At 38.7% G+C, this 19,165-nt stretch overlaps 1 protein-coding gene across 1 annotated transcript in view; it reads right to left on the bottom strand.

Moving 5' to 3' along the window:
* Nucleotides 1-15,763: 15,763 nt before the first annotated feature.
* The window catches only part of GABRG1 (gamma-aminobutyric acid type A receptor subunit gamma1), an 81,430-nt gene continuing 78,028 nt past the window's right edge, over nucleotides 15,764-19,165 (bottom strand). Inside the window, exons 9-10 of the transcript XR_011697929.1 lie at nucleotides 17,112-17,170; nucleotides 15,764-16,408 (exon numbers count right to left, since the gene is read on the bottom strand). The gene's annotated coding sequence lies outside the window, so the exon portion shown is untranslated. The remainder of the gene's footprint in view (nucleotides 16,409-17,111; nucleotides 17,171-19,165) is intronic.

The raw sequence follows: 19,165 nt of genomic DNA, 5'->3' as shown, positions 1-19,165 counted from the left end.
GAATTTTGGAAATAATTTCCAAATATCTTGGAAACTACAGTAGTCATCTATTTGGGTTATGGCCTGGACGGAAACTTACTGATGACTGAAGCCAGTCATCTTGTGACCCTATGAACAGCAGTCCTAAGTGAGACGTTTTTTGCTCTCCTGGACCTCAGTGGGTTGCACCAGCGACTTCCTCTGAATGGAGCACCTCTCAGAGCTCATGGACCCTCAAGTTTACCATACTCAAAAGATTGTTGCTGACAATGAGGCCCAGGCAGAGACAACACACACACACACACACATACTCTTCAAGGTGTAATCCATGTCTGTTGAGAAACACTAAGGGATTTCTTGTATTTCACTGAACACAAGGAAAAATTTTGATAGGTATCTTTACATACACATAGATGTATACATCTTTTTGCCTCTGTGTGTGCATGTTAATTTATTATGGTATGAAGTTTATCAGAAATCTATCATTAAGTCACTGTTAGAATTTTAGCAAATTCTATTGCGTAACCTTATAAATGTTAGTTAATGTTCAAGTGCTGCAAAACTCTTTTGCACCCTTAGCACTTTTTATCCAATTTTTATCCTTTGCACCCTTACCCTCTTGCATTACCAGTGTCATGTGTGGGAGTGGAAGGTTTAGACAAAGTTATTTAAAAAGCCGTGCTGTTGAGTCACAAAGTGAAGAAATTACTCCCTTGCTTTCTCAGAAAGAAATCCTACTTTAGCCTCAAATTGTATCAAAGGTTTAAATTAAGGAATTACAGAGGTGTGATTAAATCACTTTGTCTCACAGGTTTTAATGATGGCAAACAGGTATATTTATATAAAATTAATTCTTTATTATGATAATGAACAGGTGAACAGACAATGAACAAACAAAAGATCTTAATCAGAATTATTTACTTCACAGTGTAAAAGCTAAAAACCTACTTGTAGAGTATATATAACATAATGTAGTATAGTGCACTGTACCAAACCAATTACATTAAAGCAATTGTATCAAAACTACCAAAAGAAGCAATCATTAATAGAGACAGAGAGATACCATATGAGATAGAAGGCAGATTTCTCTTAACCCTTGGGGAGTAACCATGAAGAGGCAGCCCTGCTTCATGGGGGAAGTTCCACACTTAAGGAAGTATGTGGAAGAATCTGCCATATGAAGGTTGGTCTGGGTTTAGAACAGCAAGCAGCTTATCTGTCAAATCCTGCTTCAAAAAGCAGGATATGTGTGTTAAGCTTTCCCTCAGACACAGCAATTTTGTATCCAAGTAGAAAATAACAGGTGTATGCTGTCATAATGTTAGAACAGTTGTTTCCCTAAGACACTTGTTACTTAATGTTCACAGGTAGCAGTGGGAATGTTTGTCCAGGCATCAATCAGTAGAAGAGACTTAAATTCATTAAAACTAAAAGAAAATCCTTTTTCTATCAGTATTTCTAGTTATCAAAAAGGAAATTAAAAATATAAACTTCCCACAGCTTCCTCTGCACTATAGTTAAAACAAGGAATTTGGTTGTCAGTGTATTAGTTTTAAACATAAAAAGCTATAAATAAATTCCGAAAACTTTATATGAGTGTTAAACACAGTGAATGTTTAATGAAGCCATGACAAACAGACCAGAAAGCTTAGTTCTTAGGTGACAAAGAGGAGCACGTTCTTTGCACGGAATGTTGTGTAAGGGCAAGTTTCCAAGTTGATTAACAGAGTAATCTCACTCTTTCTAGCTTCGCTTTTGCTGCCTTCTTGGCTTGGCTCTGTCCACCCTTCTGGTCCTTCTGTTCTTACTGACGTTTGTGGATCTCACATTATCTGTGTTCTGGGAGGTGCCACACAATGTCTCCAGGAGGAACCATAAAACATCCTGCAAGTTCTGGACAGCTGGTTCATTTTGGTCAGCATACGTCATTAAGATGCAGTTGTCATTCACCTTTTCACAAGTTAAAACACAACTTTCCTCCTCTGAACTGCTGTCCTCCGGGGCATTAGTTTTCATTCGAACATGCCACGTATTGTTGCTAGCATCCACTTCTGGTGAGATGGCAGGCAAGATCCGCTTTTTTGGAGAGATCTGCAGATACTTTGTAAGTGACAAAAAAAAAGGAAATTAAGTTAAATCTAAGGTCATTGTAAAGAACAGATTCATCTCAGTATTCTGATGGTTTTAGCCCAGGAGAAGAACACTTACCTGTCCTAATGAAATTTATTATTGATTCTCAAAGCATAGTCATGTTTACAGTTCTGATAAAAAAGAAATATTAGCACCCATTTTTATAAGGGTAGACAACAGTCTGGTAAGTACTGGTAACACAAATTATCTTCCCCACCTCAATTATTCTCATTTAAAAGATGTCAGATTGATCACTGATTCATGGTTATTCTACCTACTCTAATTTGTGCTAGCATCTGAAAATCCAATCCACAAACTGGTTTGTGTCATATCTGGTTTTGCATATACCAAAACGCATAAAGACTGGAAAGAGGACCTCCCAGCTCTGTAATTCTCAGGTTAATATTTAGATAATGTATACCAGCAAACCAAAAAACTATACACATACATTATACCAAGATATTTTCCACTTCTTTTTTTTTATCTACAGAATTCTGTGCATCAGAAACACAGAAAAATCAGATTACATCTCAAAGTTACCACTTACTGTTGCAGAGGAATTTTCTCCTATTCATTTTCATGATGTACTCAACAGTTTTAAGTGTACAAGGAACAGTATTTATGTTGTTTGTCTAAGGGACTTATATTATCACTAACGGTAAAAGTGAAAGGATTTATTTTCATCATTATCTTTCACAATGCGTCATTATAGAAAACATTTGTACCTACGAATGATACCTATTCAAAGTCTACACACTGCAACACCTTTGAGTAAAAGGTGTTTATTATGTGTGTGGAGTGTAACTATCATCTCTGGAATGCAGTATGAAATAGTGGCTTCTGTGCAATAAGTAACGTTCTGTGTTAGTATGTCCTGAATCAGTAGATAGATGCTATAGAGAAAATGAGATAAAAATAAAAATATACACCTATCTTAAATAGACAGAAGCACAATTTACAGGTTTCTCAATAAACGAAGTAGCCTAATACTTTCTCCTTATGCTGAAAATTTGCTTTGTTGACTGTAATATTAGGTAGCTTCACAACAAATATTTTGTGCTTGGATTTCCTCATTCTACTCATTTTAAGTTAAATGTTTTGATGTCATTGGAAAGGACCCACAAGGATCATCAAGGCCAACTCTTGACCCTGCAAAGGACCATCCTCAAGAGTCACAACATGTGTCTGTGAGTACAGTCCAAGTGTTTCTTGCACTCTCTCAGGCTTAGTGCTGTGACCACTTCCCTGGGGAGCCTGTTCCAGCTCTGGGTGAATAACTTTTTTCTAACTTTTTTCTAATATCCAACCTAGACCTCACCTGACACAACTTCAGGCCATTCCCTCAAGTCCTGTCACTGGTCACCACTGAGAAGATGAGCAGTACCCCTGTACCCATCCTGTTCCCCTCACAAGGAAGTTGTAAACTGCAACAAGGTCTCCCCTCAGTCTCCTCCAGGCTGAACAAACTAAGTGTCCTCAGCCACTCCTGATACAGCTTCCCCTCAAGACCCTTCGCCATCTTTCTTGCTCTCCTTTGGAAACTCTCTAATAGCTTAATATCTTTCCTATATTGTTGTGTCCAAAACTGTACACAATATTCAAGGTGAGGCCACACCAGTTCAGAGCAGAGCAGGACAATCCCCTACCTCAACCAAATGGGGATGCTTTGCCTGATGCCCCCCAGGACACAGCTGTCCCTCCTGGCTGCCAGGGCACTGCTGACTCATATTCAACTTGTCATTGACCAGGACCCCAGGTCCCTTTCCATGGCACCGCTTTCCAGCATCCCATTCCCCAGTCTGTTTATACATACATCTGGGATTGCAGAGGCAAAGAAAGCATTAAACACCTCTACGTTGTCTCTATCCCTATTTGTGAGGTGACCATACTCCTCCTGTAATCAGCTGATGATATTTCTGTACTCCCTATTGCCATTAATATGTTTGAAAAAACACTGGTTATTGTTCCTTACGTTTCTGGACAATTTCAATTCCAGTTGAGCTTTGGCCATATGAATTTTCTCACTACAGTGGCAAGCAGTCTCTCTGGATTCTCCCCACATCACTTGACCTTCCATCCACTGGGCATACACCTTCCTGTCTTTGCCTCATTTCCAAGAGAAGCTCTCTGTCAAGCCAGCCTTCTGCTTCATCTGATTGACTTCTGACATTTGGGAGGTGTACCCTTACAAGGTGATGCTTAAAAAGTGGCCAGCACTGATAGACCCCATCACCTGCAATATACACACATACATGTATGTATAGATATATACATGTATTTGTACATAAATATGAACAGATTTATATTCTTTTCCTCATCTTGAATGCTGAGCAAGAAGGGAACAGATTAAAGATAATATAAGCTCTAAAACCCAATAGATGAAATCCAAGTGAATTTATATTACAAGAAACTGCAGACTTCTAACTTTTTAATAAACATAAACAGTACCATTTTTTTTAATAGTCATACTGTTGACAATACAAATTTTGGCAAAATGTTGACTATATAAAAATCAGCATTTTTTTTCAGCCAGAAACTAGTAACATACAGGAAACAACTAAAAGAAAAGGAAGAAAAATACAGCACATTTATGAATGGATAATTAGAAGGAGCAAATAATCATCATTTTGTAAGTACTAAAACAAAAAAAAAATACAATCTAAAGCTGAATAGATTAGCCTAGCATCTAAAAAAGCCATGTTCCAAGGTATTGATGCCGAAAGGGTTTTTGTTCTGATTTTCACATTTTGTAGATTTTAGGAACACAGTAGTTGTAGATTTTTAGAGGGTTAATATTTCTAACAGTTTAAGTCTAATGCCTTTCTATCACTACCCCTGTCCCAGAACAGGGAGCTCAAATTCCTTTAGTTAATTAATCTTGTTTAGATTCCTTTCCAAGGTAAAGAGCTGAAGGATATCAGAAGGCCTACAGAATGAAACAAACATAGGTCAGAGTGACCCAAAAGCCAGAATTGGATGAGCTCCAAGAGATCTTTCTGTGCCTGAGGAAGAAGAGCTGATGAAGACAGAGGGTCTTGACGACCCCAGAACCAATTCCAGGGGGTTGGACCAGGGGTGGGACTGGGGCTGGACTGAGAAATGTGTAAAGCAATGATTTGAGGGATCTTACTATAAAAGCCATGGAAACAAGAACTGAGACATGCATGTCATCCTGTGGGCTGTAGGCCCTGTGTTATTAAAGGACCTTTACTTTTTATCTTACCCTACCCTAACGTGGTTCGAAGTCCTTTTTGGGGGGAAGGGTCATTCACAGCATCAGTATATATACACACATGTGATATACATTTCTAACTATACATATATATACACACATAAAAATACATGAGATTAGTACAGAGTATTTTCATCCATGAGAACTGTATTACCTTTAAACATATGAACTAATTCTAACTTGTCAGGCCTGCCTTCTTATCCAGAGACATAGCAATACCAAATTTGAATTCTAATTTCACCATTTAAATTATTTTATGTAATGCAGTGGAAGCCCTAAACTCTTCCTGATTGGTACAGGACTAAGTTACAGCTCACAGACAAAGTAATAATGTCACTTTCAAAATTATTTTCCTTCTGAACTGAGAAATACTGACAGGAAAACCACCCATTTCCATGGAGGTATTCATAGTTTTCAAGTTAACACCATCTCAAATGCCTGTAGAATACCTCATACTTCCTATTTACAGAATCATTAAAATAAAATTATTTTACATTACTAACATAAAAAATACCAAAAATAATGAAACTACTAAAAGTAACCATAAAGGACTTTTAAGTGAAAGAAGTTCATATTGCAGATATGACTGGGGTTTTCTACCATCCTTTGACACTTTCAGGTTCCAAAAACCAAAATCATATATTACATAACTTAAAATTAATATCTTCCAAGATGTATGTCTGAAATCTTCAAACTCACTTTCTTCTCAAAGCTGATTAACTATTTGAAAAGGTTTGATCTATAATCAATGTATAACATTTTTAAGTACTTCTAGAACTCAGCTCATAATTGTTACGAACAACTTATATCAATATTCTTAATTTCCACTGCTTTCAGTAGAGCTATCCCTTTGTCCTACCTATCAGGATTAATTAAGAATAGAGTTAAACTCCACTTTAAATGGACCATGGAGCAACAATAAAATGAAAATTGATAACCAAGAAAGTGAAGATGAAATAGTAATAATAATAGTAATAATAAAAATCCTAGTACCCACCACATTGGAATCAGGACTGATCTTCTTGGCCAACTTGACTAGTAAATCAGCTGTATCAAATTCAGTGTCTTTCTGAGTTTCATTTGGGGTGGTGACGACATTATAGATGTAGTATTCAGTCTTTCCTGATTTATTGCACTTCCTGACTATCTTTGTTTCCCCATGAGCAGGTCTTGTGTTGAAAAGCAGGATGCAGAACACAGCAATCAAGCCAAAAATGAGGATCATTCCAGGCAACAGGGCAATCAGAGAAGAGAGGAAAGTGAACATGATTGAAAGTACCCTTAAGTGGTAACAACAAAACGATCCCCTTCAGAGAGCTCTGCATATCTGTGCTGGCATTCTGGTGGGTGACCTGTTCTTAAGCCACAGGCAGCAGTTTCTATGTGAGCACGTAGGAAGTTCTACTATGTCACAATTGGTGACATAGGGGCAGCAAACAAACCCCACATATCAACCGTGTTCCTGGGTAGTTCCCAGCTCTTACATGTCATAGAATCTTAGAACCATAGAATGGCTTGAGCTGGAAGGTACCTTAAAAATATTCAAATTTCAACTGCCTTGTCATGGCTAAACAGTACTAGCTCCCTCAGACTCTCCTTATAAGAGAGATGTCCCTAATATCAGACAGACTCCAAAGGCATGATAAACCTTACAATTTCCAGATCATACAAAGCAAATAACCCATCTGAGCTACTTTGCTGGAATGTATTGGAAATTGGAAATACACCAAATTTAGCTTTCTTTTGCAGAAATGTCTACTTCATGAAAACAATATTGTCTTATTTTTAATATATTTAATAGTCTTGTTTTTAATATATCCAATAGAAAACAATAGAAAAAGTATTTCTAACATTGCTGTTTAAATTATAAATATTTATAAAGCTCTTATTTGCTATTTTGCAGATTCACAGAATCACAAAATATGCTGAGTTGGAAGGGACCCAAAAGAATCAAGTCCAACTCCTGGCCCTGCACAAGACCATCCCCAAGAATCATACCATGTGACTGAAGGCATTGTCCAAACAGTTCTTGAACTATGTCAGGTTTGGTGCTACTTCCCTGGAGAGCCTGTTCCAGTGGCCAGACCACCTTTCGGTGAAAAATGTTTTTATGATATCCAACCGAAACCTCCCCTGACACAACTTCAGGCCATTCCCTTAAGTCCTGTCACTGGTCACCAAAGAGAAGAGATCAGTGTCTAGCTCCCCCTGCCCCACCCCCCTACCCCCGTTTCTTCTCTCGCAAGGAAGTTGTATACTACAATGAGGTCTTCCCTCAGTCTGCTCTTCTCCATGCTGAACAAACCAAGTGCCCTTAGCTGCTCCTCATACAGCTTCCCCTCAAGGCCCTTCACCATCTTCCTTGCTCTCCTTTGGCCATATGAATTTTCTCCCTACAATGGCAAGCAGCCTCTCTGAATTCTCCCCACATCACTTGACCTCATGTCCACTGGGCATACACCTTCCTGGTTTTGCCTCATTTCCAAGAAAAGATCCCTGATCATCCAAGCTGCCCTTCTACCTCATCTGCTTGACTTCTGACATTTGGTAATTGCCTCCTTCTGTGCCCATAGCAGGTGATGTTTAACTGATGGACCCCAGCACCTGCAAAAACATTTTTCTAGGGGACCTTACTTACTAATTCCCTGAGCCTGCAGTCTGTTCTTCTCATGTCCAGAGTTGAGGTTTTGGTGACACTTTTCCTCCTGTCAATGGAGATTTTAAACTCAATCACTTTGTGATCACTGTGGCCAAGACAGCTTCCAATCTTTATTCAAAAGAACCACCCTGTTGACAAGCAGCATATATATATATTTGAGATTATTTTAGTAATTAAGTTAGCAACAAGAAAATCACATCAATCCTGTAGATACAATACTGTATTCATTTGGTCTTGTGCTTGAAAACAGTGAATATACCTCATTAACCAACATTTACTGAGTCTGCTTGCCAAGAGAGCATCTGTGAAAGAAAGAAGTTTAAAACAGTTTTCAGCTAAAGATCTGAGCTTATATTAAACTGTTTTCATGTTCCAAGTATGAAATGTGTAGTGTTGGTTTGGGCAGTTTTTCTTGTTTTCTTTGGATTGTCATCTGATTTTTATGGTTATAGACAAGGCCTCTGGAGGCACCATAGTAAATGGTACTGACACTGACTCAACCATGCTGAGCCCAAGGTTTTCATTTAATTTGGAAAAGTCTGGCTCTTTCCAAGAAAGCAGAAAACTTTCATTTTGAGAACTCTATTCATAATCCCACATCTAAAACCCAACTTTTGGCATTTCCCTGAGGCTTTAAGAAGGCATGCTACTGTGCCTAGAGTGAAGTAGAAAATTCAAGACATAAGTTTTTGTGAGGGCTTTCTAGCACTAGGAGAAAGGATCCAGAATTAACCTTGCAAACATGTATGTCCTATCTGTAATGAAACTTGAACAGTGTCATGACATCCTGAGAGTCCAGATGCCAAAGTATACTGTTAAGAACATAGAAATTTGGCAGAAAACACACCCTTTTGCTTTCCAGCTTGTCCTCAGATATCAGAAGGGCTGAGTGCAGCTAGGCTTTATGTCTGATCAGAAACAATTCATCACTGCAAATTCTGGTTGTGCTCAATAAGAACTCAGAAGCACAAATACTGGGGGTTACACTGTAAGTCTGCTCTCATTCACAAATAGCACAGTTCACTGTTTCAACACAGTAAGTCTGGTCGAGGTCAATAGGAACTTCCACAAACACAGATTCACAGTGTGGTTCACTGTAGCAATAGACAATATATTCTTTTAGATTGCCAGTAAAAGTTCACTAGCTCTGCAAAATATAAGTGTATAGAACTATGTACAAGTGTTCCAGGGTACACTGCAAAGCAGTTTATATTTTGTCTTTAGCAGTTACCCAATAAATTCACCTTTTCTAGAAAAAACCTGAACCTTTAATTTTATTGAGTTTTCTTTGCTTTCTCTTAAAGTTCTAACATGATTAGCAGATTTTTTTCTCTTTTCTGGTAAATTGACACTCATGTGTCCCAGTTTTACAGCATCATTAACCAGATCTAGTCAGCACACACCAAAAACTGAAACAAAGTGCATCTATACTAGCATTTTAGAGAATCTAAGTAGTGCACTTGGGAATTAAACCTCATGTTAACCGTCACCTGCTGCACTTAATTTGGCACTGTGGAGTGTCCTGGATGCGCCCTCATCCTTCATTTGTATAAAACTAAACTAGAAAATAGATGAGCATATCAGGCAAGAGCTATTTTTTATCACCTCTAAGATGACTATAATATGGCTGACAGGTCCTCAGGGCCAACTGTTTCTCTATGCAGATCACTTCTGTTAACCTACACTGCTTGCTTATGGAGACATAGCCTTTCCCCCTATATACATTACTTTATCCCTGGGTGAGATCTTTTCACCACATAATTCCCTTGAACTGAACTGGCACCTGTTCTGCCTGATACCAAGAACTACAGCTGTTATTAAAGGACTTGTCAGAGACAAGAAAAAGTGTTTCTGATACTATGGCAGCTTGTAAAAGTCTGTAGACAAAATTCTCACTGGTGTAGATGCTTGGCTAGCCAGATTTTGCAACCATTTTTATGTTTTAATAATTAAAAATGCAGGTAAAGACACATCAAAAATTTTTACAAGCTGAATCCCAATCTTCTGTTGGGAGGTACAAACCTATTCTCTTCTACTGTAGTGTTTCATCTCACTTTTTCAATTTAAAGAGGTAAATCATGGAATGTGTTTTCATGTAGCAAAAATAAAATAATTCTTTAAAGGAAAAAATACTAATGCTTTTTCTTTGAACTCATGAGGGAAAAAATTTTATCATTTTCTTTTCTGTATGACTTCTTGGCATAAACATACAGACAAATTTATTTCAAAAAAAATCACATTGCCCATTTAATTTTCACTAATGTTTTCGATAATACATAGTCATAGTCTAATGAAACTGAAATACTGCATCTACCATGATGAAATTAATTATTGCAATCAGATTGCATGATTTACCTTTCTAGGGACAGCCACTTTCTAGCAAAGCAGACAAGAAAATATTATCATGCCTTGCTTTTCCCTTCATAATGAATAGAAAAAGACAGCATATGTTTTTACCTAGAGTAACTCCTGCCATGATTGTTTGTGAAAAAAGTATTGCTTGAGAGAGATATACATTTCTGGAGTGGATGTAAGTGAAACTACAAAGTGGCTGCTGTAATTTTTTTTCCTAAGGGATAGTGTACTGCTTCTACCTCAGAAGTAAAAAGTAAACTATAGCTCTGTGAAGATTAGCTCTTACATGGAGAATCTGAATGAAACATTTTTATCTTAGGTTTCAAATTTCCATTATAGAGATTCATAAGGGAAAGGTCATTTTGTATTCACAGGCCTTGGATCTTTCAAAAAGAGAACACTTCAAGTTTTATGAAGAAAAATTTGCATTTGCTTTTATAAAGAGGTTTTGCTTTATCTGTGATTTCTATTCTTTTCCAGTCAACATCTCTTAAAGACATCATATGAATGCATAATGTTTAAATATATATATGTAGATTTGTGAAGTGAGGGGATAATGATGAAAAAGTGGTTTATATTTTATACGTAAGGACAATCCATGTTCTTGATACAATAACCTAAACAATACAGTTTCATGTGTGCAGGTGTTGCAGGTGAGAGTGGAAGACTTAGACAAAGTTATTACAAAGCCTTGTCATTGAGTCACGAGATGGAGAAAGGACTCACTTGCTTTCTAAATCTCTTCTCAGAGATGAGTCGAGGTGCACCTGAATCTGTTTTAGCCTCAGATTATGTCAATGGCCTGAATTTAAGGAATTACAGAGGTGTAATTGAACCACCTATGTCCTGCAGCTTTTAATGATTGGCAAAAGGAGAATACTTATATAAAATGAATCATTTAATTTTACAAATGATCAGACAAAGATCTTAATCAAAATTATTTATTCTGATTATTAGAAGGAGTTAAAAACATTCCAGCAGAGTATAATATAGCATAAAGTAGTATAGTAAAGATAGGGTAGTCCACTATATTGGATCAAGTATTAAAGCAACTACATTAAAGCTAGCAAAAAGAAAATAATTGGTAAGTGGAGGTTTGATGTAACTCACTGTGCTGGTTTAAAGGTGAACCAGCAGGGGAAATGAACTCAACATGAGAGAGATTATAAGTCAGAGCTAAAATTTAATAATAATATTACAATAAATACACTGACACAAAGGGAAATTACTTTCAACTCACAAAACCCAGCAGTATAACCCAGTGTCCTGGGGCACAAACCCAAAGGGGTTTGTTAGCCCTTGTGCTGAGACCCATGTAGTTCCCCCAAGTCCAAAGCAAAAGGAAGTGAAAAACCTGTTGGTGCAGGCTAGGGCTGTAGTCTGTTCAAGAATGGTGGTCTCCTCCTGTCGAGATTCTGCTGCTCCTCTGGATCCGAGGAGAAGTTTTCAAGGTCTTCTTATCCACCACATATGTACCCTCAGGGAGCACCCAGTCCCTCCCCCTGGGCGGGGACTCACACAATGGGTGACTAACTCTGGGAGTCATGGGGTATCCCTGAACTGTTGATGGCCCCTTAGCAGCCACGCCCCCTCAGGCTGGGTGTGACGGTGCTAATGACTCCCTGGGCAGCTGCTGCTAATGGTCCATTGTCCTTGGGGAATGAATAGAGGGGGTAGAATACACAGCTTTAATCACCCCCACACAGTGTTAACTCTTCCCTCCTGCTGAACTAGGACACTTACCCACATCAACATTTGTGGGGAGATCTCTTTCTCTCAACCTTGAGGAATATCCTTGGAGGGTATCCCCAACCATATACCCTAAGAAGGGCTATGTCAGAAAAATCTGACTGTATGAAAGGGACTGAAGTTTTAGAATATAAAGTGATTGACTGGTAGAACAGCAGAGTAGCTTATCTGTCAAATCCTGTTTCAAAAACAGTATATGTATTTGAATTCTGGGGAACCAGGATGGTTTTAGCATAATTTAACACCAAGACAGCATCCTGGCACCAGCAGTTGAACTTGCATGATAGCTTTCATAATGGCTTGCATAGTATGCATTCTCTGATTGGATTTTAGATCTTATCAGGGTGGGGCTACCTGCCACAGCAGGTATCAAAGAGGAAATATTCAGAAATCCTTGGTTCCTCCCTATAGAAGGATAAAAAGAAATTCAATTTATTATTCACAAGTGTCCTCTCTTTTATAAGTCTCAAAGTGAGGGTGGTAGGAAACAATTCTTCTATGGCCCATTTTTACCCTACATACAAAATTAACACTGGTTCTGTTTCCTTTTTAAAAAATAACACACAGCAAACAATAAACACACTGCTAACAAGTCAAGTAGGTCTAAATAAAACTGTAACTTTGAAACTCTAGAATTCTGATTCCAATTCCCTAGAAGTTCAAATCTGTTTACTTCCAACTTCAGATTTCTATAGATTTTCAATGATCCTGGCCAAGCCCCTCCTGGCTAGTGCAAAAAAATTAACCCTATCCTAGCCAAAACTATGAGACCAGGACATCACTCCACTTCTTCTCCTTACTTTGTGATCCAATGTCATGGAAATAATTTGGCAGAAATGCTATTCAAAACATCATGATAAAAGGCAAAGAGCATTTGGCTCCATATGCAGTTTTCAGTTATCTAATTCCTTCAGCTGCCTTCATGTTTATTCTTTGCTTTTTCCCGTTATTGTAAAATATTACTCAAAACATTAAAAAATTGCCTGAAATGTTTGCACAGGATGAAGACAGGTGTGATTTTTTTTGTCAGAGTGGACATGACGTGTTAAAAAAAGCCAAGTTCCACTCTTCAGTTCTTAATAATAAGAAGCATAGAAAAGGTTAGAACTTCTCCATACCTGCAGCCTCCCAGAAATGACCATAATTTACTCATTGCAGCATATTCTACTTATCTTAATGAGATGCCACTTTATTCCTGAAAAGGCCATGAAAAAGAATGTTGAAATGTCATTCCTCATAAGCTCCAGGCAGTGACACTGAAATGGTGTATGAGTTTTAAGATAGCCACTTTTGCTGACTATTATTAGATCTATCTCCATTTAAGTGACTTGTGAGTTGGAAAATTATTATTACTACACTAAATGTGTCATGTTCTTTCCACAAATCACATAATATAGTTCAATATAATAAAATAGTTTAAATCTACCTCGTTTAATTGTCCCTGCTTGTGTTACATAACTGTTGGTGTGTAATCAATGGGATATGCTCATTTAACAAAGGCAAATTATTTCACTCAGGGTTCTTCTGGCCTTATCAGGCTGAACTACACCTCTAGCTATATGAGCTGTATTTAAAGGTGCAGTATTTAAGTCTAAAACACTAAAAACTTTTTTTAAATGGCTCTTTATCCTTTATACGATACAGAAAAATAAAACTTTGTCTCCATTTATCACTTACAGCAACCTTAATGATATGAATCAGAATTAGCCTACCTTCACAAATGTCTGCTTCTAGAGTGCATTACAACAGATTCAGTTTCACTTGCGCAGGGTCACTCCTAACATTATCGTAGGTACAAGACCAACCATATTTATGCTTATATTGATAATAATTTTTAACAATTAAAATTAAATTGCCTATAGCTTTTCTATCAGCCAAATCACAATATTAACAACAATAAAACACGAAATTCTTAAACTGAAGGTAAACCCAGAAGAACTAGCAACAAACACCAAGAAAGCAAGAAATCATGCTGTACTACCTACATGTACGTTAAAATTCTATATACTACATACAAAGGATTTTAGACGTACCTTTTCTCTTCGAATCAGTGGCATACAGGGTGACTTAATAATGGTTGCCAACTGAGGGGGAACGGCTCCCAAGTAAACATTCGGCACTCAGCACGGGGGTGAAACAAAGAAGTGCTTTATTAAACAAAAAGCTGACCTATAAAGGGTTGCTTAGGGGAGGTACTTGGAACTGGTTGGAAACTTAAAGGGGATTGGGTGAAAAGTGTGTCAGCAACCATTAAACATCCAATAAGAACAGAGTCCTGGAAAGAGGAAGGAAGTCTGAGGGGAGGACTTTGGAACTTGGACATGATTGGTCAAGGGCAGAGGCAGAGTGGGTAACTGACAAACTGCATAGCCATGGGGAAACACTCATTAAATGACAGGAGAACTGACCAATAGAAACTCAGGGATTGGGACAGAATGGGTGGAAGGGGTGGGCACATTGACGGCAGAGTGGCACAAAGACGGGTCCCCTCACATGGGGCCACCCCGGTGCAGGAGATGGCTCCGGTAGAGACTCATCAGAGATGAGCTGCAGGGGGAACACACAGGAGAGGGATGAATGTGGGAGGCAGAAGCAGCACCAGGGGGGTACAAAACTAAAAACTTGTACAAAATCTTTCGCAACATCCAACATTCAAACTTCTGGAGTTTCAAGTCCACTGTCTATTGCTATTCCTGTTGGCTCTGGTTCCTCTTGATCTTCACACATCCACTGCTGACAATATTCTCTCCATTCTTCATATGTTAATTTGTTTCCCCACAACTTAATGCAAACTGAGTCAGAGACTAATATGTTTCAGACACCTCTGAAGACTTACATAGGTCTTGGCATGACCATGGCTATGTGGCTGCTAACAAGGTAACTTCAATCAGACTAATATTTATAGAGAAAACTTTAATTTGGCATTCATGCAATGGGCAGCATGTAAACAGTATGAATATAACTTCTGAAGAGCAGTCTGATAATTCATAAGTAAGCATTGCAGTACTGCTGACGGTAATAAATGAATACTGGGTTTTACTGGTACCAAGACATACTGACTCAAATAGATCACGATGATAACATTTGTTTTAATGAACTGGAGTGGCCAAGGCAAAGTGGAGGACAGTTTGTGTCATAAAGCTGTAGTCTCAACATTTTAGATAATGAGAACAGACTGATTTAAGGTGACACAAAATACCTTGATTGCAATGATTCATTTGCAGTTTGGCAAACAGATACATACACAGTTGTGTAGGTGCAGGTGAAGTTTGATAGTTAACCTTTTTGTAGAATAATCACATTTATACATGCAGATCCAACTTGCTACAATGTTGCAAGGGAAGACTATTAGAGTTACTGCCTAACTAACTACATGTTTATAATGTAATCTGACAGACAGAAATTAAAAGTCAAATAAGCTTCTCACTCCATAGTAATACTTTTGCTCCACATGAAGAACTACATAGAATCATAGAATTTGGGTTTAATAAATTACTTTTATTATAACTTATTAAAGACACTTCACTTTTTTCATAATTTATATATTTACATATGTACACCACTGTTTATGAAGCTCTCTCTGTATAATTATTTATAATTATGTAATTAGAGATGTGTATCAGTGTACCATAAAAGCATACATTCTCATACTCTTAAAAATCAAGCAGTTTAATTGCTGAGAGCTTTTGAATCTTGGGATATGAACTTTATATAATAAAAGTAGCAGGTACAATCTCTAAAACTGAGTAGAGTTACAACTGCCATCCTCTCACTATAACACAATGATTGCTCTAACAAAGGCAATAAAGCAACTATAATGGCAAATGTGGAATTTTAGACCAAAAAAAAAAGCTGCAAATGAAAATTTTAATGAAAATGGCACACAAATGATCAACAGATGTGTACAGGGTCCAACAGTAAGCAAGTTTGGGCATATCTATCAATTATAGACATTTTAACATGGTTGGCTTCTAGCAAACTATCACTATTAACAATAAATGCGTTTAAAATCTTTATTACATGTATAACGGGGAGGTCCCGTGGTGTAATGGTGAGCACTCCAGACTCTGGATCACAAGGTCGTGAGTTCGAGTCTCAGTGGAGACCATACCGGGCAGTTCAATGCCTCCCTGCCATCCCATCCCGTCACATCTCGGATGCTCAGCAGGGTCAGCCCCGGTTAGTACCGGGTGCTGTAGACAGTCCTGAGGACTTCACTGTCAACTGTCCAAGCTCGCTTGGCCGTGGCAGATGGACCTCAGGACTGAAACGATGGGGCCAGTTCTGCACACGCTGTGCCTCACCTAAAAAAAAAAAAATCCACTGCACAGGCTCGAAGGGCACCACCCCCACGTGGGGAGAGCCCTTCCCAAATCTTTGTTCACGAAATTTGCCCATACCTACCTACCTACCTACCTACCTACCTACCTACCTACATGTATAACAAAAAAAAAAAGGGATGAATCATATAACTTTCATCTTTATCCCTTCAGTACTCTTTTTTTTGGGGGGGTATATTTTGTAGAGAGCACTGAAGAAGGCAACAATCATTCTTGTTCAAGAAAAAGTCTTGTTCAAGCTCAAGACCACTGTATCCCCATGAGCCAGAAATCAAGGAAATAGGGCAGGAGACCTGCATGGATAAGCAGGGAGCTTCTAGAAAATCTTAAAAGGAGGAAGAAATTCATGGGATGTGGAAAAAGGGACAGATCACATGGGAGGACTAAAGTGTTGCCTAAAATTAAGGGAAAAAAAACCCTTTCGAGACAATATTAGTATAGGGAAAGTAGAGAGCAGTTCTTTAATGAAAACTTTCTGGTGCACAAAGTATATAGATACTCGCGCACCGTATAGGGTTCTTACAAATTTATGACACTATTTTATTATCATATCTAATGGATATATCCAACCCAAGAACCTTTTCCCTCTTGTCCCACCCTGATACCATCTACAGAACTGCCCCTTTGGAGTGCCTCCAAGTGTTCTGGCCCCTCTATCTTGTTTTACCTTGCTATTCCAGTCCAGGTGTAAGTGTCCCAAATACAGTGTCCTTGATGCTATCTTGTCTGTTGAAAAGACAGTTAAACAAAATTCAGGAATGTGGCACAAACGATGAGAAACTGTGAGAAACTGTTAGAAACCATTAGCTGCTACCTCGAGTATGAGAAACTATAGAGCTAAATAAAAATCAACTAATATATAAAATACGTATATTGTCAGAGTACACAGGGATGCAGCAAGGAATGCCAAGGCCCACTTGGAATTGAGTCTAGCAAGGGATATCAAGGACAACAAGAAAGGCTTCTACAAGTACATCAGGAAGTAAAGGAAGAGTAGGGAAAACGTGTGGCCACTGCTGAACCAGGTGGGTGCCCTGGTGACAGAAGACATAGAGAAGGTGGAATTACTGAATGTCTCCTTTGCCTCAGTTTTCACTAGGGAGGGCAGCCATCAGGAATTCCAGACCTTGGAGGTAAGAAAAGAACACTGGAGAAAGAAATATTTTCCTTTCATCATAGGGTTGTGATCAGTGGAGTAAAATCCAGTTGATGACCTGTGTCCGTGGTGTTCCTCAGAGATTAATACCGGGTCCAGTCTTATTCAGTTTGTTTATCAATAACCTGGATGAAGGAATAGAATGTACCCTCAGCAAGTTTGCTGATGATATGAATCTGAGGGGAGTGGCTGATACACATGAAGGCTGTGCTGCCATTCAGTGGGACCCTGATAGCCTGCAGAGCTGGGCCGAGAGAAACAAAGGTGAGGGTACTGCATTTGGGAAGGAATAATCCTAAGTACTAGTACAGATTGAAGGCTGACCTACTAGAGAACAGGACTGCAGATGAGGACTTGGGAGTCATGGTGAATGATAAATTGACCATGAGCTGGCAGTGTGCCCTTGCAGCCCAGAGGGCCAATGGTATCCCGGCTGTGCACCAGGAAGAAGGTGTCCAACAGGTTGAGGGAGGTGATGCTGCCCCTCTACTCAGCCCCAGTGAAGCCACATCTGGAGTATTGTGTTCAATTTTGATCTCCACAGTTTGAAACAGACTAGAAGTTATGGGAGAGGGTCCAGCAGGGGGTTGTACAGCACGGAGAAGAGAACTCTCCAGGGAGAGCTTACTACAGCCTTCCAGTATTTAAAGGGGCCTTATGAAAAAGAGGAACAGTGACTTTTTACATTGTAAAATAATGATAGGACAATATATTTAGATTAGATGTTGGGAAAAAGTTCTTTACTCAGAGGGTAATGAGACACTGGAACAGGTTGGCCAGAAAAGTTGTGAATGCCCTATCCCTGGAAGCGTTCAAGTCCAGGTTGCATGGATCCCTGAGCAACCTGGTCTCATGAACGGCATCCCTACCCATGGCAAGGGTGTTGGAACTAAATGTTCTTTAAGGTCCCTTGCAACCCCAACCATTTTTCCTGGTTCTTGCCAGGACAGGGTTAATTTTTTGCAGTAGTTGGGATGGGGCATGAGTAAGGCACAGACCTGATTCAATCACCTCACATCATTGCTGGGGATGGGAGGACAGGGACTGTCTCTGTATTCCACGGAGAAGGGATTCCTTCTGGTCGAGTAAATGTGGCAGATGGAGAAGACCAGTATTTCTTTATTGTTGGGGGGTTTCTGCATAAATAATTTCTTATATCTTTTGTTAGTAATATTGTTGCTGTTACTGTTGGTTTTCTTATCCCATTACTGTTTCCAGTAAACTGTTCTTATTCCAACCAGTCTTTGACTTTTGTGCCTCCAACTGGAATGGGAGAGGAGGGAAAGCAGTGCATGATTTTAGCAGGAGTACTAAATTGCAGAATATTGTTTCTAAACCGTGACACCATTCTATGATTCTGTGATTCCTGTTAAAATTCCAGGAACTGCCTGCTGATGCCTGTTGTGGTGACAAGCCTGTTGTGAAGACTCATCAGGGTAACATCTATCTCCCTGTTCCCAACATTTGCTTATTTACACCTATCTTAACTGTTTGTCAGTGCAGCTGAGGAGCTTCTTCCACACAAAAGTACATTAATAAAATCTAAGGAGAGCTTTCAGTTTCCC

This window comes from Pithys albifrons, chromosome 5 (assembly GCF_047495875.1).
Source record: "Pithys albifrons albifrons isolate INPA30051 chromosome 5, PitAlb_v1, whole genome shotgun sequence".
NCBI lineage: Eukaryota > Metazoa > Chordata > Aves > Passeriformes > Thamnophilidae > Pithys > Pithys albifrons.
The sequence above is the reverse complement of the archived record's forward strand: the minus strand, read 5'-3'. Positions and strand labels throughout refer to the sequence as shown.